The sequence below is a fragment of the Crocodylus siamensis genome, chromosome 11 (genome assembly GCF_052110815.1).
Source record: "Crocodylus siamensis isolate JL-2025a chromosome 11, ASM5211081v1, whole genome shotgun sequence".
NCBI classification, from domain to species: Eukaryota; Metazoa; Chordata; order Crocodylia; family Crocodylidae; genus Crocodylus; species Crocodylus siamensis.
The window spans coordinates 34,673,458-34,692,474 of record NC_143405.1 but is presented as its reverse complement, the minus strand read 5'-3'; the positions used below and the strand labels follow the sequence as shown (position 1 = coordinate 34,692,474).

The window sequence follows — 19,017 nt, the reverse complement described above, 5'->3', positions numbered from 1 at the left end:
TCATTTAATGTCTGGTGTCTTAAAAAGGCTTAATAAACAATGTTTTAGTGAAGAAAGTTGGAAGTCAGCCAACATTTTATGGTAATATGCTTAAGAAACAGAGTCATAATCTGTATTTAAGGTTAAGAAAAGCCTTTAATCCAGATGGTCAGAATTAAGCAAGGGAGTGCTCTTAAAGTTTTGCACAAACATTAATGAAAATACAAGTATCTTTCTTATTAACAGCAATAAATTATTCCATGTGCTTGTACATTTGTGTTGCATAATACATTGAAAAACACAGAGGAAACATGATGCAAATGTATTATTTCACAGCCTCAAACAACAAGAGATCCACTTCTTGAAAGCAGCACTATGACTGTATATAGCTGCTTTGCTCTCTGAACTTCTGGTGTCAGACAGCAGCCATCATTACCAAAATGCCAGAGTATGTGTATACTCATGCACTTCTTGCAGGTCCACTCAGCAGTTATGCCAACTGAGCGTACACATTAGGGTATATAAGAGTATACACACTAGGACTGTGCGAAGCTTCAGTTCGCAATTCAATTCGGAAAAGATTATGCCCGATTTGGAGGCCGAACCTTGAAATCGAATTGCTAGAAGCTTAAAACTTTCCAAATTGATTTGGAGCCTCTGAATCGATTCGGAAAAGATTCAGAAAAGATTCGGAGGTGGTATTTCAGGGGAAACAGAAACTTAGAAGAGGGAGGAGGATTGGGGGGGGAAGGACTGACATCTCTAGCTGGCCAGTGGGTGTGATCTCTCCCTGAGTCCCCTTCCAATCACAGCATCTGGGGAAGGGACACTGAAGCAGCCTAAAAGCCTCTGTCTGCAGACTTTCTGTCCCTTTTGTGAGCTGCTTCTACCTGAGTTAGCAACAGCATCTAAAGGTACTGGACTGGTTTGGCTTCCTAGTCAGTTGCCTGCTCCTTTTTGTTCTCAGAAAGGATTGGACAGGATATAGCTTAGCTTAGCTTAGAATCCCTCTACTTTTCATATCCTTATCCAATTCATTTCTTGCAATTTATATTTGTTCTCTTTTTTCCCAATACTTTTTAAAAAGACAGCTCAGTGTTTTCCCTGACAGTGTAATATATCACCATGCAGAGAAGCAAACATAATATGGTAGCCTGCCAGAGCATCTCTGTGGTTGGCCCTTTACTTGGTGCTGAAGCATGCTGCCTGCCCTACAGCGCTGGCAGTGGTGCAAGCTGCAGGGACCTGGGACCGGCTTCATGCCAGGTAAGTAGAGGGTTGGAAGGCTCAAGGAACAGGGAAGGGGCCCCAGCCCCAGTTTGTTTCCCCAACTCCCCATTCATTCTCCCAGCTCCTTGTTTGTTCCCCCTGCCCCGCATTGATTCTCCCCGCTCCCCCACACTCACTGGCAGTAGCAGCAGCCTCCAAGGCTGGAGATGAGCAGGGGAAGTCTCCAGCTGCTTTCCAGGGGCTTGTCTCCAGCCTCCTAAGGCTGGAGATAAGCAGGAGAATATGCAGGGGGCTGAAGCCAATGAACAGGAGGCTGGAGATGAGCAGGGGAATGAGCAGGGAGTTGGAGATAGACAAACCCCTGGAGAGGAGATGGAGAATTCCCCTGCTGTCTTCAGTCTCCTGCTCATTCTCCTGCTCCTTCTCCTCTCCAGCCCCCTACTCATCTCTACCCTTCATCTGAGGAACTTTGGAGTCTCACATACATTTTCAAAAGTGACTTAATGCAAGTGATACAACACTTAGTGTGCTAGATTTTCAATGAGATCTTGACTCCTAAATCACATAGGTGCTTTTGATTCCTTTCTTTTCCTTCCCTTCTAACACCCTGGCCACTATTTTAGGGCTGTAGATGAAATAGACTCAAAAAAGTGTTTAGGCACCAGGGACAAAGGACCCAATCCAGTTCTCATTGAAGACAAAGGTAGGACTCCCACTGATTTCAGTGGAAGCTGGATCAGGCTCTTATGTGGATTCAAGTAACAACTCCAGTATTAAAATATTTTATCTGTTTGGACTCCATTTTAAGTTGCATGAAACATGCATGTGAGGATGGAGATGAGCAGGGGAACAAGCAGAAGGTTAGAGATAAGCCCCTGGAGAGGAGCTGGAGACTTCCCCTGCTTTCTCCAGCCTCCTGCTCATCTCCAGCCTACGAAGGCTGGAGAGGAGCAGGGGAATGAGCAGGGGGCTGGAGACCAGTGGGGGGTGGGCTGGCGGGTGTCCAGAGGGGGACACTGAGCAGACCCCCCCGGGTCGGACCCACCGGTACTCAAAGGCATCCAAGGAGCCGGTGAATGCTGCCCACTCATGTTCTGCCCAGAAACGTGCACAGCCGAGGGAAAGGAAAATGGCCCCACAGTCTCTGGGCACCTTCCTGGCCACAGCCTCCTTCCTGGTCAAGTACAGGGCCCAGTTGGAGAGGGCCAGGAGGAGGTTGACTAGGAGGTCCTGTGACTTGGTGGGGCCATGGATGGGATGACCACAAACAAAAAGGTGGAGGGTGAAATTCAACCAGAACCTCAGGAGGAGGTTCTGGAGGTGGAAGGGCTATAGGCTGGTGCACTCAAGGGTCATGTATACTAGGGTCTCCCTCTGCCCACAGAAGGGGCAGGAGACTGGGGTGTTCACGAAGCTCACCATATATATGCCTGTGGCAACAGCTCCATGGAGGAGCCGTCGGCTGAGGTCTTCAGTGGCTTGTAGGATGAGGGAGTACAGACTCAGCCACTGGGGTGTCCCAGCTATGCCATCACTTAACACATCCTACCACTTAGTGTCTGGGCAGGATGCAAAGGTGGTGTGATGAATCATGCAGCATGCGAGTGTGTAGAGGTGATGGCGATGGATGGTGGAAAAGTGGATCGGTCTGGTGTCCTCCAGCCAGCTTAGGTGGTGGAGCAGGAAGTGCTGCAAGGCTAGGTGAGGTGCCGGCCCCCATGACAAACTCTGGTGGGCTGGAGGACAAAGGAGGGGGCAGGTTGTGGGGACTGCCACCATGAACGACCTGGTCAGCAAGGGCAAGGACACTGGGAGGTGGGGCAGATTTTACCACCTGAACCAGATGGAAGGTTGCATGTGTTGTGGGTAGACCCACGCACTGGGCTAGCACAGTTGGGTCCACCCATTCCTGCCTATCATAGTCCAGGAGATCTCCAATACGGGTGACATCAGCCAGGATCAACCTCTGTTGCAACCAGGGTGCCTCTGCTGTTGGTACATCTAGCTGGGGGTTCCAGAGGAGGAGCTCAAGGAGCAGGTCAGCACCCCGGGCAACTGTTGCAGGGGACCTGGAGATGGAGACCAGTCTCCAGGCCCAGGGGAGGTCCTGGTAGAAGTCTGGCATCCCTCACAGGTCCTGCAGGGAGAAACCCCACAGGCTGAGCTGCCAGTCATATCGGAGCCCCTGGAACTGGTGGAGGACAAAATGACCCAGCTGGCCTCATGCCATGTGGCAACTGATACCGTATAGCAGTTGCTGCAGGGCCTGAAGGCGGAACGTCAGGACCTGCCTGCAGAGGCAAACCAGGCACTGGCTGCCCTCCCACAAGGGGAGGCTCAGGACCTCTGCAGTGACCCAGTGCCGCTGTGGTCAGAAAAACTCCAGTGCCCATCTCTGGAACCCTGCCAGGGCCTTGGGGGGGGGGGGGGGGGTGGCACAGGCAGGGTGTGTAAGCGGTGCCAAAGCATGGACAGAACCAGTTGGTTCAGCTGGGGATCAGCACTCCCATGCAGGAAGAGACACCTCAGGAGTCCTGCCCATGCCCGGAGCCACTCCACCACCCTTGCCTCCAGCTGGTGCCAATCCTCCGGCAGGGAGGGGTCTGTGGGGGACAGGTAGACCCCCAAGCAGAGCAGTGAGCCTGTGCTCCAGTGAATCCCATGTAGTGCAGGTGGGAGTGAGCCCACTTGCCATGTGTCACCTACCACCACACCAAAGCTTTTGACCCAGTTGACCTAGGCAGAGGAGGCCACCAAGTACAATGCTTGGCAGGCCTCCACCTGTGCCAGGTCACCTGAGTCCTGGATCGTGAGGAGTACATTGTTAGCATATGCTGACAGGACCAGCTGCACCACCGGTTCCTGGAGCATCAACCCTGTCACCCACCCCCGCAGGAAAATGAGGAAGGGATCCACGACCAACGCATACAACTGGCCTGACACTGGGCAGCCTTGATGCATCCCTCTCTCTTGAATAGGATGGGCTCTGTCAGGGTCCAGCTGAGTTTGACCAAACACTCTGCAGAGGTGTACAGCACCTGGAGAGCCCACAGGAAGCAGGGCCTGAAGCCAAAGGCCTGCAGCGTGTCTGTGAGGTACCTGTGATCCACTGTCTATCAAATGCCTGATCCAGGGATATCAGGGCGAAAGACAGGTCTTCCCAATGCGCTAGTTCCATAAGGTCCCAAACCAGGTACAGGTTGTTGAAGATGGAACATCTGGGCACCATGTACATCTGGTCGGGATAGATCACATTCATCAGCACGGACTACAGGTGCAGCGAGATGGCCTTCACTGCCACCTTGTAGTCTGTGCACAGGAGGGACATGGATGACAGTTCCTCAGGTCATGAGGATTCCCCTTCTTTGGTAGGGGGGTCAGCACGGCATCCTGGCACAACAGAGGGAGTTCCCCACTTCCCTGGGATTTGGCCCAGACTGTGGCAAAGTCCATGCTGAGGACATCTCAGAAGGCCCAGTAGAATTCCACGGTCAGCCTGCTGATGCCCAGCGCCTTGTTCCCAGGCATCTTGCAGAGGGCAGCCAAAAACTCAGCCAGAGTGAAAGAAGCCTCCAGCCAGTCCCGGTCACCTGCACTGACCCGTAGGAGTCAGATGGTACCTCCCATAGTGGGGGCTGCAGGAAGCTATGTGGGGCATCTGCCCCTCACCCCCAGAAGGTTCCTGCCTTGCCACTGTTTCACATGGGGGGGGGGGGAAGACAATAAAGAAAACCAAAATATCCAGTGGGGCTGGTGAATCTGATAGGGCCAAGGTGAGGTTGTGGGGCGGGGGGGGAAGGAGGGCAGAGAGGAACAGGGCTGTAGATCACTGAGCTACAGCCCCACAGGAAAAAAACCAGGAGGGCTATGCTTGGGGAATGTGGGGGAGGGGGAACACACACACAAGGGCTGGGGAAACTCAAGCTGGCTTACTCAGCCACACAACAAATGCCAGGGCAGGGGGAGTGGACCACAGGACTTACCACACAATGGAAAAACTCACAAGGAAAGCTGCTGAGGCAGATTTGGTAGCTGGAGCAATAGAGGGGCTTCATTTGTTGAAGATCAATTGAGGAGCCCCTCAGGCCTCAAACCAGGCTCTCAGCAGCAGAGTAACAGGCAGGAAAAACGAAGTGGGATCAGATGCAGTGAGGCAGCTGTGGAGGAGGGCAGCAGCAATCAGTCATTTAGGGAGGAATCCAGTGCAGATGTGGTGTCAGGTGGTGTAAGGTGGTGCAACAGGGAATCTCCCTCTTTCTCTTGAGAGGGGGCAGCAGCAGCACAACAGCAGCAGCAATGGTGGTAGTAGCCATCCAGTTCAGCCACTCAGGGTAAGCTTCAGGTGAAAGTGGAGGTGAAGGCGAGGGGTGGACTGCCAAGGCAGCTGGGGCAGGCAAGGCAACTTTGGGCTCCATCAGTGATGGTGGCTCCAGACTGTGGCTGGGCAGCAGGCTGAAGCAGGGGTGCAGAAGCAGGGGTGTGGTGCAGTGTGGTGGGCCCCTCCCCAAGGGGGCAATGGCATGTAGAGGACCCCAATCATGAGGGGGCAGCAGCAGCAGCCCAAGGAAAGAAGGGGCATGGCCAACTCACCCCTAAAAGCTCCGAGAGCAAGCCAGCAGCTAGCAGTAGCCAGAGGCAGGAAGGGGCCTGGCCATCTTCTCCCCAGAACCTCCTGAGACCAAGCTAGCAGCAGCAGCAGCTCGGGACAGGAAGGGGCATGGCCAACTTCTTCCCCCAGAGGCTCCTGAGGGTAAGTAGCTCAGAGCTGCTGGCCAAGGCAGGTTTTTATACTGCTGGGGCCAGCATAGGTGCTGGCCCCAAGCTCTAGCTGCTCCTGGCTGCAGATCCGGATGGAGCTGGGCAGGGTTATTTTACCCCAAGTGGCACAATTTGCTCCACAAGAAAGTGCATGTCTGGGCACGTGCACTGAGGCAAAAAGCCCTGGCTCCAATTTGCAACACTTCTATTTGAGCTGCTGCAAGTGCATGTGCAGACACGCCCAAGGTGGGGAAGATGCTGCAGGAGAAACAGGCAGAGCTGAGTATCACACACCACAAAATCATGCAGGACATGGAAATTCGGTGAAACTCCACATACCTGGTGAGGGAAGGCTGGTGGAGCAACAGCTGATGAATGGTCATCCATGAGATGGCCTTCACAGAGAGATCAGATCAACAGTCCCCTTAACAGAGCCAAGTGGGATACCATCTCCCAGATCTTGGTGGTCCTTGAGCCCTTCTGCAAGGCCACTAAGACCCTCAGCACTGGCGATGCCCTCCTTAGCCAGGTAATCCCCATAGTGAGGGAATGGGAGAACCAAATGGAGAAGCTCCAGGGGATCAATGTTCCTGGCTGGGACAGGAAGCTATCACTAGACCTGTAGGCACTGGTGAGGCAGTTGGAGGAGGGCATCAGGAGATGGCTGGATCTCTTGTGGTCCAGTATGGTCCACATGCTGGTGGGCATGTGCAACTCGAGGGTGAAGGGGAGCATGTGCAATGGCAGCACCAAAACCTTTGATCACTCTTTGCAGGTGCAGGGAGACAGAAGGTCAGAGGTGAGGGAATGTGGAAAAGAGGGATCCACTTTCCCATGCCAACACTCCCAGCACCAGCACTAGCAACAGCCAGTCTATTCCATTCAGGTCCGCTGCCAACGTGGACCAAGGGCATGGCTTCAGTGCTGGGGTCCAAACGCACCAGATCCCAGCCTTGGGCAGGTAGCGCCGAGGCTTTGGTGGCTACCTATCTCACCAAGGATGTGGAGCTACTGGACTGTGACCCTCTTGGCCTACTGAGCAAGCCACAGCCACGTGGCAGGATCTTGCCACAGCTGCCCAGCAACACCTGTCCTGCCCACCAACCAATGTTCCAAACGAGAGGTATTCAGCATTGCTGGGGATGTTGTGACACCCCACCACACCTGCTAGGATTCTGGTTTGGTGGCACCCTACTGCACCTACTAGGATTCTGGTTCTTGTGTTCTTGAAGGTGAACCTCCCACTGCTGGGGTTCCCAAGCTCCATCTGCAGACAGCGTGAATCCCACCCTCCTCACTCTATTTGGACCTATTTCCATTTTATTTTTTTACATCAGTTAGTGTTACTGTCCCAGTCTCAGAGCTGGAGGGCGCATTCACTGCATCACCAGCCAGCAGGGGAAGAACATGTCCCTGCTGAGCTCCTTTGCCAGGACAAACTTGGAGGTATGGGCTAGGGCTGTGGGGATGGAGGCCCCAGGTCCTGGACATGATCACTAAAACTGCACTCTGCCAGGGTCAGGGAGGCCTGGTAGGACTGCTGGTGGCACAGCACCCCGTAAATGCCAGAACCAAGGATCCTCTGGTGAAAAGTGGGTAGGAGGTGCCATAAACTTCAACTACCACACATGCACAGTCCTGGCTGGGGAAAGCCCAGACCTGTCATGTCTTTGACAGGCCTGAGGCTTGCTGGTTGCAGTGAAATTGTGAGGCTCCAGGTGAGCTCAGGTAAGCTGCCTGGGATGCCAGCTTTTAGGTTGAAAAACCCTTTGTCAGGCTGAGTAAGCACCTGCAGTTGGTGTGTCTGCTGGTCCCTGATGGAAGGAATAGTAAAGAAGCTAGAGGCTGTCCTGACATGCAATGCAAGCAAGAAAGCCAGTCAGTGAAAATGGAAATGGAGATGTCAAGGGGTGAGGAACAGGCTGGGGTGTGAGGGGAAGGGGGATGTAGCAGCGAAGGTAAAAGTGCAGAGGTACCTGGGGACTCAGATGTCCAGCAGGTTGCATTGTGTCAGAATTCCACTGTCTATATTGCGTCCATGAGTTTCTGTACCTAAGAGGCTGATGAAGTGAAGTTCATAGCCCCAGTTTGTAAATTTTTCTCTCTCAGGATCAGGCCTGAGAGACTGGAGGCAGAGTGGTTTTTTTTGTGAGGAATGTGCCCCCACAGGTAGTTGGGTATTGTCTTTGTTGGATTCTGGTGTGCAGCTTGTGGGGGTACTGGAGATTGTTGGCTTCAGTTCTGGTGATGAGGTTAGGTTCTCGTTTGTATTTATAAATCACTTTGCAGAGCCAGGGCTATGACCATCAGCCTCCTAGATAATAGGTACAGAAATTCATGGATTCAATATACACAGTGCAATTCTGACACACTACAATGTGCAGGACATCCAACTCCCCAGGCACCTCTGCACTTTTAGCTGCACTGCTACACCCCTCTTCTCCCCCACCCCAGCCTGTCCCTCACCCCCTGATGCCTCCATTTCCATTTTCACTGACTGGCTTTCTTGCCTGCATTGCATGCTAGGCCAATCTCTCCCTTCCTCACTATTCCTTCTATCCAGGACCTGCAGACACACAAACCAAATACAGGTGCTTCCTCAGCCTGAGATAGGGTTTTTCAACCCAAAAGCTTGCTAAAATGCATTTATCTAACTATTCAGTTGGCCCACTAAAAGACACCAGATTGTCTTACTTGTTGTTATTTAAAGTGGTGGACTGGACTGAGGCTGTAGGGGAGGAGACATTGGGGCTCACTACTGTGTTGTGTAGAGGCCCCAGTGCCATTGAGGGTGCACCTTACACACACACACACACACACACACACACACAGAGTCAGACAGTGAGGGCATGCCTTGACACACTGGAGAAAAAGCTCCTGCAGAAGATGAAAGAAGGGCTCTGTCACAGTTTGACTACCTGAGATGGTGCTGGTGCTACTGTGCTAGTGCTCACTCACTATGGTATTTTATACCTGTTACCATTTAAAGTGGTGGAATGGGATGAGGCTGTAGGGGAGGAGACCTCATTGGGGCACACTACCATGTTGTGTAGAGGCCCCAGTACCAGCGAGGGCATACCTTAACACACAGTGTCACCCACCCATGTCATGAGTTTTCATAGATTTCATAGACATTAGGGCTGGAAGGGACCTCGGGAGATCATCGAGTCCAGCCCCCTGCCCAAAGGGCACGAAGTCAGCTGGGGTCATAGGATCCCAGCAAGATAAGCATCTAATTTGCTCTTGAAGGTGTTCAATGTAGGTGCTTGAACCACCTCCAATGGCAGACTGTTCCAGACCTTGGGGGCTCGGACAGTAAAGAAATTCTTCCTTATGTCCAGCCTGAAACGGTCTTGCAGGAGTTTGTGACCGTTCGACCTCATCATCCCTTGGGGCGCTCTGGTGAACAGATGTTCCCCCAGATCCTGGTGGTCACCCCTGATAAACTTATAGGTGGCCATCAGATCACCCCTGAGCCTGCGCTTTTCCAGGCTAAAGAGTCCCATGGCTCTCAGCCTGTCATCGTAAGATCTGTTTTCCTGACCTCTGATCATGCGCGTGGCTCTCCTCTGGACTCTCTCAAGCTTCTCCACATCCTTTTTGAATTGTGGAGCCCAAAACTGGACGCAGTGCTCCAGCTGCGGCCTCACCAAGCAGCCTGAGGTGCAGGGCCCCAGAACCCAGAATTCCCTTGCACCTATCTGTTTGAAAGCTAGCTGGCTTTGTGACCTCAGCAGGGGCCACCATCCCTGTAGTTTTCAACCCCCTGTGCCTTAATACACACACAGTGTCACCCATGTCATGAGTTTTGCTTGTCAGCAGCCTGAAGTACAGTTTCCCAGAAATCCCTGCACCTACCTCCTTACAACTTCGTAGGCTTCACGGCTTCAGCAGCAGCTAGCACGACTGCACTTTTTACCCTGCTGTGGCTTAACACACACACACGACATGAGTTTTGCTTTCAAGACTTTGAGGTGAAGTTTCCCAGACACCCCTGCATCTGTCTCCTTGAAACCTGGCAGGCTTCATGCCCTCAGAAGGGGCTACCATTCCTGCAAGTTTAATCCAAATCAGCCAAAATATGACAAATTTATAGGTATTTCATTGATTTCTCATTATACTCTATGGCTGAATCTCTCCGAATCAGCGCCGAATCTACCGAAGCCAACTTGGCCAAATCAATTCAGAACAGCAATCCAAATCTCCAAATCAAATCGCTGGCTTCTGAATTGGTTGAATCTGAATCCAAATCAAATAGTTCCCTATTTGCACAGGGAACTAAATATACACCTTCAAGCTGTGGCCAAGCAGCAGCACATGTCTTGCTTCACTCAGCTGGGGTGGAAAATCTCTTATAGCAGACTAAAGGATTCTGTTGCCACTCAAGGCAGTGAGACACTCAAAGTTTCACAAGGAAAACTGAGTAGTGAAAATTGTAAAAGGGACTTTTGCAACAAATGGTAATTATATACATAATAAAACCCAGTATACTCAAAATTGCCTATTTAGGTCTCCTAGAAATGGCCCTAACTCGGGCTACATCAATTCCTGATTCAATTGTAGGGGATAATTTTTTATCATTGCTTTGAGGGGATTTGTCTATTTAGAAGCTAGAACAGGGTGGATATTTCCAAGCAACCTGCTATTGCCTCCCAGTCATCATCAGCAACAGCTCGAGGACAGCCTTCCTGGGAATTAAACAGTAAAATTTGAAAGGAACTTTCTGATTTTATTCTGGTCTCTTCTGCACTAATCCCTTTAAAGTTGTTCCTATGATTTGGTACAATCAACTTTACCCAGTTCCCCAGTTTACTACTTAAAGCCAAAAAATGCAGAGTTTCCTTTTCTGTATAGACTTTTGTACAGCTACAGACCTGACAACAAACTAGTCAATAAAGCAGCTTTCTGTGCTATTTCAGAAAGCATTTCAGTTCAGGGGCAATGGGATCATTTATCCAGGATTAGGGTCATTTTAGCCTGTAGACTATTTTCAAATATCTCAAACTGACATCACTTTTGGGCAACTGAAACAAAACTCTAGGTCTCATCATACTGTACTTAACTTTATGAAGGCACAGGAATGCCTTGTGACTTTCTTTCCGCTTGTATTCATACAAGCACTGGAACAGTAAAGTACAAGTAGAGAATCAGTTTTAAAGGCTTTACTCCAGGAGATTATTCTCCACATCAGAAACCTTCTGCAAATTACACAACACATTTCATTTTGCTAACTCTAGGTTTCTGAAGCACAGTCTCCAGCACCACTTTGAGACACTGGTCTCTCCTGAAATGACTCTAAGTGAACAAGTCTTTGCAGCTTTGAGACTTAATTAAGCCTTTTAGATTGGGGATTATGACCAACTTTCTCAAGAAATCAAAGGAAATCTTCTGAGGTTTTATAGCTACAGAAATGCTGCTGCTTGTGCATATATGTAAGCTAACAATCACGAGTCCTCTTTTTTCTCGAGACCAATCTCTTCTGCCAGGCCTATAAAACCAAGGCCTTAGGAATGCAGAGGTTATTGCTACAGGTGTATTTATATTGATGTAGCTGCCCTAGTGAAAATGCCTAATGTTGACGTACTGGGAAAGTATAGACTGACTGACAACAGTTTGCTCAAGGAAGGCTAGAGATACCAATACTGACGGAAGATAACAATATGGTAGGCTGCTTTACAGGGATAGTTCTGGATGACAGCAAGTAAGAAAATCAAAATTAGGAGGGACAGAGAAAGTATGGGGTGAGAGAGAGAAAAAAATTAGTTATTAAAACCTGTCAATGCAAAATAAAGCAAGAAAAAATCAAATTTAAAAAACTGAATAACAGAACATAGGACAAAACAGCTCAGAGGAGGTGCTGTGTTAGCACTAAAACATGAAGGACATGATTCAAGGGTCACTGCAGACTTTCTTTTCACTTCAGTAAGTTTTGGATCAAGATTCACGAGTTAAATTACCTGGGCCTGAGGAAAGGCACATTGTGATGGAAAGCTTGTCTAGCGTATCTCTCAATAAAACTTGCTTCTCAGTCACACAGAAGGTTTTAGTCCCTCTTTAAAGACTTGATGTCCTAGATCTTTCCTGTTTTCATTACTGATTGTGAGGCAATCAGCAGCAGTTTTTAGGTTAGGCTAAATTAGATAAAGCAATACAAAATCTTGAAATGAATTATCTGTTTGGGAACAGACTAAAATATACACACTATCCAAATTCACGTCCAATGATAGCCGTTAAATAGGACAGCCAGGAATGCATCCTCTGACATCCGTAAATCAATGATGGCTGATGCTGGGAAGGGTATAACAGAAGATGGATAACACTAGACATGCCATCACCATATGCTCTTCCTCTAAAACAAGGGTGGGCAAAATGACCGATCCGGCTGGCAGCCAGACTCCATTTCCCAGCCACCCCTGCCCGCATGGCTTTTGCTGGTCTCCATGGAGACCCCGGTTTCACCTGAACGGGAAAGCTCAGGCTGGGGTTGCCATGGAGACCAGCCTCTCCTGCACCAGCAACGTAATTTATTAGTAATTCAAGGGGCTGCTCCAGAGCCACTGGGAACTTGGGATGAGGGCAGCTTGCTCCTGAGCTGTGATCTGTAGCCTGCACGCTCCCAGCAGGGGTACACAAGCAGGGGATTGTGGCTCTGCCCCGGCTCCTTGCAGCACTGAAAGCCTGGTCTGGAGTTGGGGCAGAGCTACGATCCTCCGCAGAATATTTTAATGTGATGAATTATAATTTTATTTCATTATAAAATTTGAGGGCAACTAAATTTAGAGAGAACAGCCATCTGATCATAAAGACACAAATTCCTGTTCCATCTCTGGAAAGAACAATTATAGATTTAACACAAAACTAGTTGAAATTATTTTGATGATCTGAGCTCAGAGAGAACAGTTGTTTTCATCAGAAAAACAGCACATTAAACTCAGATGAATTGGCATCTTCTGTCACTGTTTAGCCACTGAACATTTGGCTAACAAAGCAATATGTCTCTAATTTTAAGAACTTCCAGTATTTTTCTATGAATAAATACTCATTTGCCAGAGACTGAAATTAGATTCAAACGTTATCTAAGTAATGCTGAGAAATATGATGACAGTAGTTTAGCTTTTCACCAATAATCCAGAAATACTACTACCCTGATTAGTGCATTAAGAGGTGCAGAGATCTGAATCAGAGATACAGTTTTCAGTTTTACTTATACAAATTTAGAAAGCTGACTTTTCTGGTTAAATGATTTTTTAAAACCAAAACAGCAAACTAATTCACCAATACACTTTGAACTTTTCCTGATGGCTATGGAGGTGCATACACTCTGATGGAATTCAATGACAGAAAGAAAAAAAATTGCTGATTGCATTTGTGAGGGGGCCAGGGCCCTGGGGGGCCCGGCCCGAGCGGGGAGCCCCGGAGTTCCGCCCCACTTCCGGGTCCGGACCCGGAAGCACGGCCGGGAACTTAAGGTTTCCCGGAACTTGAACCACGCCGATGCGGGACCGGCGCGGGAAGATAAAAAGGAACCACCTACCCCGAGCAGAGGAGGACGGAGGCTCCAGCGGGAGCCTGCCCCTGGAGCTGTGGAGCCGGGAGCTGCGAGGCCGGGAGCCACGGAGCCTGGAGCTGCGAGACCGGGAGCGGCGGAGCCAGGTGCTACGGAGCCGGGAGCTGCGGGGCCAAGAGCGGCGGAGACAGGTACGGCCGCGCCGGGTGCCACGCGGTGGGAGCAGGCAGCGGCGAGGCCGGGAGCCGGGGAACCGGTGGCGGCGAAGCCGGGAGCCGGAGGTCCAGAGGCAGCTGGGCCGGGACTGGTAGAGCCGGGAGCCGGGCGGCAGGGACCGGCGTCAGCGAGGCCGGCCGCCGAGAAGCCCGGAGCGGCGCAGCAGCAGCCTGCAAGGCGGGAAGCGGCAGAGCCAGGGAGCGCCGCGGACCCCGACGGGACGAAGGTAGAAAAGGGACCGGTGGCCATTGCACCGGAGGAAGCCGGGAAGGGAGGCTCGGTCGGAGGGGCCCTCCTCCGGCGGCTGCGGGCCGCTTGGCCGCGGGGGAAGACCCGCGGGCAGGGAGGCAGAGCTTGTAGCCCCGCCCCGGTCTAGAGAGGGAGCCACAAGAGGTAAAGACACCTCAGGACTAGAGGAGCGATCAGCACCAGGGAGACTAGGTGCTGGTAGGACTCCTGGTGAGGGTCCAGCAGTGTGAGGGTACCCCCCCACTGCGGGGCTAGCACGAAGACAAGGGAGCCCTAATGGAGGCTCCCCACCCGGAGGACCGGGCGAGGGTGTAGGGGAGGAGGAGCCCTCAGGACCCCTGGACCTTGGACGTACGGTACGGCACGTGGACCGCCAGCTTCCCGGCACGGGTGAACCCCCATATTTCCATCAAGTCGTGGCAGGCGAGAGCGGCAAAGTGGGACGGTCCAACGCGTACCCCCTCCTCTCCAGGGGACATCCGGGGATCGGGGTCTCACAGTAAGTGACGCACCCCCATCCCCTTACAACTGGTGCATTGGCCGGGAATCGAACCCAGCCTAGCTCGGAGAGCACCACAGCACCATGGAGCTCCCTACGAGCTCGGATGTGACGCAGCAGACGCTGCATCTGATGGCCCAGCTGCTACAGCAGCACCAGCAGACTGCCTTAAGGCAAGCGAGTGTGCAGGAGCATCTGCTCCAACAGCAGCAGGCAAGGGCGGGCCCGTATAGCGGGGAAATGAACATGCCCCGCATGAATCGGGAGGACGATGTGGAGGCCTTCATAGAAATCTTTGAGAGAGTGGCCCTCGCCGTGGGCATAGACCGAACGAAATGGGCCAGTAGGCTGGGAGTCCTGTTAACAGGCCCTGCCCAGGCAGCATACCGAGCCCTGACCCGCGCCGAGGCCAGTGACTACGAGCGGGTGAAGGCCGAGATTCTACAACGCCTAGACATCACCCCGGAAAAGCACCGACAGGCATTCCGAGGAAACAAGACCAAGGGAGAGAAAAGCCCCAAGATGTTGTGGCACAGCCTTAGAGATGAAATGATGAAGTGGCTGAGGCCGACGGAGACCACAAAAGAAGAAATATGTGATCAGGTTCTGCTAGAACAGTTCCTGACGGACCTGGAGGATGACACCCAACAGTGGGTAAGGTGTCACGGCCCCACAACTTCCCTACAGGCTCTCCAGTTGGCGGAGCAATATACAGCAGCCCAGGTGGGGCGACGCCCGGGTCGGGGAAAACCGAGGGCGGAAGGCTCCCCCCGAAATGGCAGGGGAAGTAAGGCTGAGAAGACCCCGGGGAACTCGGGTGTTAGTTGCTTCCGGTGTGGCGGCAGGGGGCACCTGGCCCAGTCCTGCCCAACCGAAGCCGAGTACCCCCCCGGTAAGGGGACCCCGATCCCCAGAGGTAGCAGCAGAGCAGGGGAATACACCCGGGAGGAACCTATGGACTGTGGGGTGGGCGGCAGGGATGACGCCTTCCCCAGGCCCCTGCCGCGAGTAAAGGCCTGGGTGGGACAGCGACCACTCATGGCCGTAATTGACACCGGATGCGCATAGACCCTAGTCAGACCATCGCTGGTAGAATGGAGGCGCGCCCCGCGTTGTGCAGGGATCCACTTAGTCTGCCTGCACAATCAGAAGACGCACTTCGAGTGGCGGATCCTAGAGGTCCGGCTGCAGGGAGTTTCGAGACGCCTGCCCGTGGGGTTGAAGGAAGATATCTTGCACCCCATGATCGTGGGGAGGGACTGGCCGGAGATATACGAGGTGCTGGCCACCCTCCAGCCGCGGAAAGGATCCCCACAAGGCTTAGCAGGGGAGGAATCCGAACCGCCCTGGCCGGGCGAGCTGGGCGGCCTGGCGAACAGTTACCAGTTCCGGGAGGCGCAGGAGGAGGACGCGGAGCTGAGACCCTTCCGTGAAGAGGCACTCCAACAGGAGCGGCAATCGGTAAGCCCCACGGCAGATCGGGGACAGGGCCCCCGGGTCGAGTTAAGACAGGGTCTGCTATATCGGATTAAACCCGACCCCCAGACAGGGCGGGAGGGAAGTCAACTTTTAATTCCCTGCCGCTATTGCACACCCTTATTACAATTAGCTCATGGGAATCCAATGGGAGGCCATTTGGGAAAAAGGAAGACAGAGGCCCGGCTGATACGCTGGTGCTTCTGGCCTCACCTATATGAGGACGTGGAGAGGTTTTGTAAAGAATGTCGTCACTGCCAGTTAGTGAACCCCCACAAACCCCCGCGCGCTCCCCTTCAGGTGATGCCCGTTATACGGGAGCCATTCACCAGGGTGGCGCTTGATGTGGTGGGGCCTTTACCACGCAGCACCGCCGGCCACCGGTTCTTATTGGTGCTTATCGATTACGCCACCCGGTTTCCGGCGATTCCCTTACGGACGGTGACGGGCTCCAAGGTGGCCGAGGAGCTTATGAAGTGGGTTGCCCAGTTCGGGATCCCGCAAGAAATCGTCACGGACCAGGGCAAGAACTTTATGTCGGCGGTAATGACAGCCATGTGCAAGGTGCTCCATGTCACCCACCTAAAAACGTCGATTTATCATCCCCAGACGAATGGGCTCGTCGAGCGTTTCAACGCAACACTGAAGGGGATGCTCCGGTGCTGCACACAGGAAGATCCAGCCAGGTGGGATTTGTTGGTACCACCCTTGCTGTTTGCAGTGTGGGATGCCCCGCAGGCCTCCACGGGCTACTGCCCTTTCAGCTTGGTCTTTGGACACCGACCCCGAAGGTTGTTGGACATCCTAAGGGAGAGCTGGGAAAGCGGCGCGCGAGGGGGCCGCCCGGTGGCTGAATACACCCAGGAACTGCAGGACAGACTCCACAAGGCCCAGAGAGCAGCCCAGGACAATCTCAAGCAGGCCCAGAGACAACAAAAGGACCGATACGACCAGGGAGCGCGGGAGAGAGAGTTACAGCCCGGACAGAAAGTGTTGGTGATGCTGCCCAGCTCGCATAGTAAGTTCGAGACGCGGTGGCAGGGGCCAGCGCGAGTCATAAGACGAACCGGCCCGGTCAATTATGAAGTCTGAAGGGAGGGCCATCCGAGGGCGTCCCAGGTCTTGCACATCAACCTATTGAAGGAGTGGCAGGAGCCGCACGGAAATGGACCGAGAGCCGGTAGATGGGGAGTGTCAAGAGGGGGAGACTGGGCCGAAGACCCGGGAAAGGGGACCACTTGGGGAAGGGACGTCCCTGTCCCCATACCAACAGAAAGAGTTACAACAGCTAGTCGTAGAGTTTGGGGATGTGTTTTCAGAGACCCCGGGGAAGGCTAGAGGTGTGGAGCATAAGATCCTGACGCCACCAGGCCAGATTGCCAGGGAAAAGTGGCGACGCATTCCTTTTTTCCGGCGCCAACCGATTAGAGAGGAGCTTAATGGCGTGCTGGCCCAAGGCATCATCACGCCTTCCCGCAGTCCCTGGCGGAGCCCGTTGGTGGCTGTGACGAAGCCGGACGGCAGCTTAAGGCTGTGCGTGGATTTCCGGAAAGTGAACGCCATCACCCAGTTTGACGCTTCCCCCATGCCTCAGATAAGTGAACTGGTGGAGCGTATCGGGCAGGCCAATTACATCTCCACCCTGGATTTAGCAGATCCCCTGCGAAGGGAGGATCAGCCTAAGACCGCCTTTGGGACCCCCTGGGGCCTCTATGAATTCAAACGGATGCCGTTCGGGTTCAATGGGGCCGCCGCGACCTTCCAAAGGTTAATCGATTGGATACTGGCACCCCACCAGGAATATGCCGCCGCCTACCTCGACGACATCGTGATCTTTACCAAGACATGGGAGCAACACCTCCGGGCCCTGAGACAGGTCTTGCAAGAGTTACGAGGTAAGGGCCTGATGGCCAACCCAAAGAAATGTGCCCTGGGAAGATCAGAGACTAAATATCTCGGCTTCCAGGTAGGCAAGGGGCTGGTAAGGCCTTTACGGGATAAGGTGGCGGCACTTCGGGACTACGAGGCGCCGGCAACCAAGCGGCAGATGCAGGCCTTTCTGGGGCTCACCAGCTATTACCGGCGGTTCATTCCCCGGTTTGCGGAACTGGCGAATCCCCTGGTAGACACCACCAAGGGGAAGGAACCACCACGTGTCAACTGGACCCCAGAGAGGCGCAAGGCGTTCAACGAGATCCGACAGGCCTTGTGCCGAGGAACGGTACTACATACCCCTAACTTTAACGCCCCCTTTATCCCACAGATGGATGCCTCAGCGTACGCCCTGGGAGCGGTCCCCTCGCAGGAGGTGGAGGGAGTCGAACGCCCCGTGGCATTCGCCAGTCGCCGATTGAACGAACACGAACAGAGGTACTCTACGATTGAAAGGGAGTGTCTTGCTATCCGTTGGGGTATAGACTATTTTCGGTACTACTTATTGGGCCGAGAATTTCGTTTAATAACTGATCACGCCCCTCTACGGTGGCTCAACTCGGCTAAAACCGAAAATGCCCGGATAACGAGGTGGGCCCTGGCACTCCAGCCCTATCAGTTTAAAATCGGGTATAAACCCGGTCGCAGCAACACCGTAGCAGACTTCCTGTCTCGGTGGGGAGAGATAGAGAATCCCCGTGAGCCCTCGGTACCGCCCCGCGCGGACAGGGAGAAGCCCTTGGGGGGCGAATATCGCACAGCAAAGGGAACGCCTAGCGGCGTCTCGAGGGGTGGGGTGTGTGAGGGGGCCAGGGCCCTGGGGGGCCCGGCCCGAGCGGGGAGCCCCGGAGTTCCGCCCCACTTCCGGGTCCGGACCCGGAAGCACGGCCGGGAACTTAAGGTTTCCCGGAACTTGAACCACGCCGATGCGGGACCGGCGCGGGAAGATAAAAAGGAACCACCTACCCCGAGCAGAGGAGGACGGAGGCTCCAGCGGGAGCCTGCCCCTGGAGCTGTGGAGCCGGGAGCTGCGAGGCCGGGAGCCACGGAGCCTGGAGCTGCGAGACCGGGAGCGGCGGAGCCAGGTGCTACGGAGCCGGGAGCTGCGGGGCCAAGAGCGGCGGAGACAGGTACGGCCGCGCCGGGTGCCACGCGGTGGGAGCAGGCAGCG

General features: G+C 53.3%; 1 protein-coding gene across 2 annotated transcripts in view; it reads right to left on the bottom strand.

The window, feature by feature from the left end:
- ATG7 (autophagy related 7) overlaps positions 1–19,017 on the bottom strand; it is a 314,637-nt gene that overhangs the window by 92,873 nt on the left and 202,747 nt on the right. The gene's annotated exons all lie outside the window — the stretch shown is intronic.